A 6,441-nucleotide genomic window follows, 5' to 3' on the forward strand; every position below is an offset into this window, starting at 1 on the left:
TTTTGTTAGATTTACTCATTTACACACACACACACACACACACACACACACACACACACACAAAGGACTCCCGCTTGCATTGAGATGCATACCCCTCTCTGAACAGTGGAGTAAGTTCCTCTTCCCCACAACAGCTGTCTAACTTAGATTCTATTCAGCCATGCTCTAGGGAGTACATTCCAGCCTAGACTAGTTTGTGGGTACATGCACAGCAAGGCAAACTTTGTCCTCTGAGTGAACTTTTAGGGAAAATCCTCTATTTATCCTCTTATACTTATGCATAATTGGGCATGCATATGATTAAAATCAGGTGCATTATGGAAAGAAACTTACATAATTCAATCCTGTCGATCAAACCTGAGAAATATCTGTGCTACACATCTTAGTAGCCAGCTCCTCCCTCTCTTGAACTTCATAAAAGGAAGCCCTAAACACTAATTGGGGCTTTTGAGTATTCTTTCACTTGTGTGGCCCACTGTCGTTATTAACAATGTAGTCAACCTGTATTATTTTTCTGTTTTGAACAAATTTTGTTACTTTTGAAATCTTGTGTGCTTTTAATTTATTCTTTAAAATTACATCAAAACTTGAGAAGCACCGGCCCAGATCCCAACCCTAATAGCAATCCCACATAGTGATAGTTCTGTAGCTCTTCTTGCTCTCCTCACTCATTTTTGTTTGTTTTGTTTTGGTTTTTTGAGACAGGGTTTCTCTGTAGCTTTGGAGCCTGTCCTGGACTAACTCTGCAGACCAGGCTGGCCTCCAACTCATAGAGATCCACCTGCCTCTGCCTCCCGAGTGCTGGGATTACAGGCGTGTGCCACCACCGCCCGGCTCGTCACTCATTTTTACAGAAAGGAACACGAACACTAAAAGATGTTAAGGGACTTGCTCAAGGCAAGTTAAACAGGGCTGATGTTCAAATCAGAGCTGCCTGGCTGAGGCAAAATGGCTCAGAGCCTGACTTCTCAACTGCTTCTTGCCACCTTTAATTTAAAACTGCCAGCCACCAAGGGCATCCAGCCTCAAAATGGTGGCGAGGAGTTGGCCATATCTCTGTTGGTAGAATGCTTGCCTGGCATTTGTGAAGCCCTGTGTTTAATGTCCAGTGCTGAATAAAGCAGGTGTGTTGTGATGGTGCAGTCCTGTAATTCCAGCCCTCCAGACAGGGAAGCAGGGGGATCAGAAGTTCAAGGCCATTCTTTGATATATTGCCAGTTCAATGCCAGCATTGGATACAGGAGACCTTGTCTCCACAAAAGAAAAAAGATGCTGGAGAGTTCAGGGATAGACAGAGATAAGCACTGAACCCCGGGCTTAGAGGAGGTTGGCTTGAGCCTTCACAGCTGGTGACTACTGGCAACCCAGTACTCAGTTTCTGCTCTAGCTGGTTGTGGGGGCACAGACCCAGCAGGCATGGATCAGGGGGACAAACAGCACAAACTGGCATCCCGAGAAAGCCTAGAATGAGAGGACCAGGAACAGGGCTGCACCCTGCAGGACACCAACCCGGCTGTTTATCTGATAAGATTCTGGCCAACCTCCAGAGCGCCTTCATCTTCGCCATTGCTCTGACGTTGCCTCCAACAAACACACAGGTTTCCCAAAGACAACCCAGGTGGATCTGATTTTCTGTGAGCCTCGACTCAGCTTCTTTTTGGTCCCTACACTGCAAACTCATCATTTCTTGAGCTCAGCTAGTAGCCTAAGATGAGCAAGTGCAGAGAGATTGCTTTAGACTCAGCCTGCTCCAAAGAGGCCAGAAACCCAAGGACAGCCGCAGGCAACTTTGCTGATAAATTCCAACACTAGGAAGGCTTGTCCCTAGGCCAGACACCCTTTTAAAGCCAAAGACAGACAAAAGATCTGAGAATCCCTGTAAGGGTCAAAGCCAACTTCCTAAAAAGGAACTCCGCAGAAAAGAAGGCTTTGGTCCAATGTCCTGGTATCCACCCAGGAATGTTTCCTTTGAAACATGGCTTTATCCAGGAGTCCTATTGAAGAGAGGGAGGAGGAAATAAATGTATGAGCCAGTGGTGTCAAGATCATGATGGGGAAACCCAGAGACAGCTGACCCCAGCTCATGGGAGCTCACGGACTCTAGATAGACAGCTAGGGAGCCTGCATCGGCCCCATCTAGGCCCTCTGCATGTGGGTGACAGTTGTGTACTTGGCCTGTTTGTGGGGCCCCTAGCAGTGGGGCCAGGATCTGTCCCTGGTGCATGAGCTGGCTTTTGGGAACCTATTCTCTATGGTGGGGTACCTCCCTCAAGTCTTGATGCAGTGGGGAGGAGCTTAGTCCTCCCTCAGCTTGGTGTGCCATGCTTTGTTGATTCCCATGGGAGGCCTTGCCCTTTCTGAGGGGTAGGTGGGGGAGGGGGCGATAGAAAGAAGCTGGGGGAAGGAAATGGGAGGAGAGGAGGGAGGGAAAACTGTAGTTGGTATGTAAAATAAATTTTAAAAAATTAATTAAAAAAAAAAAAAAAAGAAACATGGCTTTATAAATGCCCGTACTTCCCCGAGTGGCTTTCCAGTTAGAGCATGTCCAGGATGAAATAAGATCCTTGTACTGAGGTTCTAAAAACTGGAACCAGTTGAAGGATGCTCGCCCAACTAGTGGGGTCTGTTTGGATGTAGGAGTGTGGAGCAGCTGAAGGGATCAACTTCTTCGGCTGCCTATCAGAACAACTTTATAGCCGGGGACCTGAGATGAGGGCCGGAGCTCGGGAAATCACCCAGTGCTTATGCCCTTTCCCTTTTGAGTCAGGGAGACACACTTGCTAACTGGCTAAGGGGGTGTCCCCTGAGGCTGTCCGTCCTGAGAGGCTGAAACTCTTGAGGGAGGTGGCTTTCGATTATAATGAGATTGAGTGACACTATGCAAGTCAGCAGCTGGGACCAACTCTTTCTACTTCAGATAGGACCTGGGGTCAGGGTTCTTACACTCAATGTGACCTTTCTTGCTTACCCCCTCTGGCCCCTGAACCATAGTTCCCAAACTCCTCTTGTCCCTTTCCAGGCACTGTCCAAATGACTTATTCTGGAGGAGACTCTGTCAGGAGACACCCTTGTTAATTAATGAGCCAGCAAACCATGTGTAAGTTCTTTAAGGGTCTAGGTAGTAAATAGTCCACACTACAGTCCACAGAAGAAGGTGATCAATAGTCCACACTACAGTCCACAGAAGAAGGTGATCAATAGTCCATGCTACAGTCCATAGAAGACCCCATGACTGATGCTTGTAGTTCCCACCAAAGATGAAGGTGACAAAGGCAGAACCAGCCTGCTGTGTCTACAAGTGAAGGGTGTGTCTCCTGGGAGGCACATTGTCCCCATGGACAGAGCCCCCACCTCTAAGTCTGTGAGTCCCATGGATGGCAACACTCCTCCACCTTGCCCGGGTTCAACAATCCTATTCACCCAGCATCCTTTACATAGCTTCCTATTCTGCTTCATGAAGACTCCCAACCTCCTCATCCCTAGGAACTTGAAGCATTCACCTAAAGTGAGCATGGGAAGTTGCTGAAATTATTTTCAAGTGCATACAGCCAAGTCAGCAGGTATTTTTCTCAACAGAAGCTCCCTTCAGGACATTCTGGAAAAAAACTTGTCATTAATATTCAGATTCATTGTGGTGTCTCTGACAGAGTGGCCACAGGGACTACCATAGCCCCCCAGAGGAGAGAGGACAGACTGGGTATCTCCCTGAGCATTTTTTCTGTTCTAGAGGCTGAGTTCCTGTCCATGGGCCAACCTCTCTAAAAGTGGACAAAAGTACCAAAGCCAAGAACAGAGAAGAATTCATCTAGGGGCCTGGGCTGCTCTGAATAGATGCATCCTCCCAGGGCCACAAGTGAGGGCCCTAAAGAGGCACCCCCAGTTGGCTTGGCCCAAACTTCTCTCAGCCCTGTGACCCAATGGTGATGCCTAGAGTGAAGCCATATCCTTTGCTCTGCTCATGGAGGGGCTTCCAGCTGGCCTTTGGGTCGGGGCACAGAACTGTTTCCTCTGTCAGCCCGATGGCCACTGTCATCTCACCTGGGACCCCAGCCCCACTTCCAAGCCTCATATGTACAGCTGTTCAATTCCTTGATAAGGGAATAAAGAAATCAAGGGGGTGCTTGAGAATAACTTCAGAGTACTGGAGCGGATGTGTGTGTGCGCGTGTATGCGTGTGTGTGCATGTGTGTGCGTGCGTGCGTGCGTGCGTGTGTGTGTGTGTGTGTGTGTGTTTATATCCTATACATCATAATACACACACACACACACACACACACACACACACACACACACACACATATCTCAAGGTCTCATTTGATAGCCCAGGCTGGCCTTGATCCTTTTGTCTTTGCTTCCTCAGTAATCAATTACACATCCACATACCACCTCTCCCTGTCAGAGTGAATTCCTTACTGGTGGGTAGAGGGTAAAGGAAAGGACCCTGTCCCAGGAGAAGGAACATCTGAAACAGGAATGGCAGGCTAACACCCTTCTTGGGACAAACAGTGACTCCTGTGTCTGGTATAGTCATCAAGACTTGGTGGATCTGGCTACTTTGGTACTCTTGGACATTTACAACTCTTGGCTGGGTGGTTTGTCCACTGGTGTGAGCTCAGTAGGCTGAGGCCAGAGCCTCCACAGGTAAAGTAAAGTTTGAGATCCACCAGCTTTCCTATGGACACACACACACACACACACACACACACACACACACACGCACGCACGCACACGCACACACACACTCTCCTGGGGATGATATCCATGAAAGTCTGTGCTTGGGGAAAGAGTGGCATCTTCATGGCCCAGGATGCTGAAGTCTCCCAGGAGACTCTTGTTTCTACTTACATCCAATTGGGCCAGCATGAGGAAGGGGACACCTAATTGGAAAACCAGACACGGGGAGGACAAGGAAACACAGCAAGGGACCCAACCAGAGCCTTAATGTCTCTCTGCATCAACACAACCATTTCTCTCAAGGCAACAAGATGCTTGCTTGCTCACTTGCTGAGACAGCAGAGCAGTCGCAACTACAGGAACCCCACGGTCAGCTCCCTGCAGCTGTGTGAATATCCCAAATACTGGTCGAGACAGGAAACAAAAACCTTCTATTGTTACACCCAAGAAAACTTTCCCCAGCTGAATCACATCATACTTTGGCTTCATGCCCACTCAACTCACAAATCTGGAAGATTCTGAGGGTAGGGGCTTTTGTCCTGAAATGGTCCCTGAGCAGGAGGAACAATGTCAGTGGGGCGGCCACACAGGGACTTCCCTTCCCCTAGAGCACTCCATGCCCCAAGGTTTGAGGCAGCAATACACAGAAATCACAGCATGTTGCAGTCTACATATACATTTACAACCAGGGTGTGCACCATAGAGAGCACCCTATTCCCGGAGGTTCCTCACCTGCTTTAACACATGCTGCTGCCTCTCTGAGATTCTTAATTAGTTTTTAGCAAGAGGCCCTGAATGTTCCTATCACCCAGGGCCCCATGAGTTATTTATCAAGAACTTTCCTATATACTACGTTGTCTCCCCAAAGCCGGGGGTAGAGGAGCTGGAAGGAATCATCACCCCGATTCACAGATGTTGAAACACACCGGGAAGGGAGAGTGAGAAAGCCAAGGTGAGCCAGGACCTCACAAGTGTAGCCAGGACCTCACAAGTGTAGTCAGGATCTCACAAGTGTAGCTGGGACCTCACAGGTATAACCAGGACCTCACAAGTGTAGCCAGGACCTCACAAGTGTAGTCAGGATCTCACAAGTGTAGCTGGGACCTCACAGGTATAACCAGGACCTCACAAGTGTAGCCAGGACCTCACAGGTATAACCAGGACCTCACAAGTGTAGCCAGGACCTAACAGGTACAACCAGGACTTCACAAGTGTAGCTGGGACCTCACAGGTACAACCAGGACCTTACAAGTGTAGCCAGGTCCTAACAGGTATAACCAGGACTTCACAAGTGTAGTTGGGACTGCACAGGTATAACCAGGGCCTCACAAGTGTAGCCAGGACCTCACAGGTATAACCAGGACCTCACAAGTATAGCCAGGACCTCACAGGTACAACCAGGACCTCACAAGTGTAGCCGGGACCGCACAGGTATAACTAGGACCTCACAGGCATAGATATAATCCTGCAAGGATGGCCAAGTTCTCCCATTGACAGTCTGGCTGCTTTCTCTTTCATGATTCTTTCTCAACCAATGCTTGTAGCACTTCTGAGCCAGCAGTGACCTCCATTCTATAACTTCTTTGATCTCATTTCATCAAAATACACACACACACACACACACACACACACACACACACACACACACATTTTGCTCACCTGCCAGCCAGAAGAAGTTCCTAAGCGTTGGGCTCCCTCATTAGCTCCTCGGTTTCTTCTTTCCCCATCCACCATTCTGTCCAGGGACCTCAGAGCAGTCCTGTGTCA

The sequence above is a fragment of the Onychomys torridus genome, chromosome 23 (genome assembly GCF_903995425.1).
Source record: "Onychomys torridus chromosome 23, mOncTor1.1, whole genome shotgun sequence".
NCBI classification, from domain to species: Eukaryota; Metazoa; Chordata; class Mammalia; order Rodentia; family Cricetidae; genus Onychomys; species Onychomys torridus.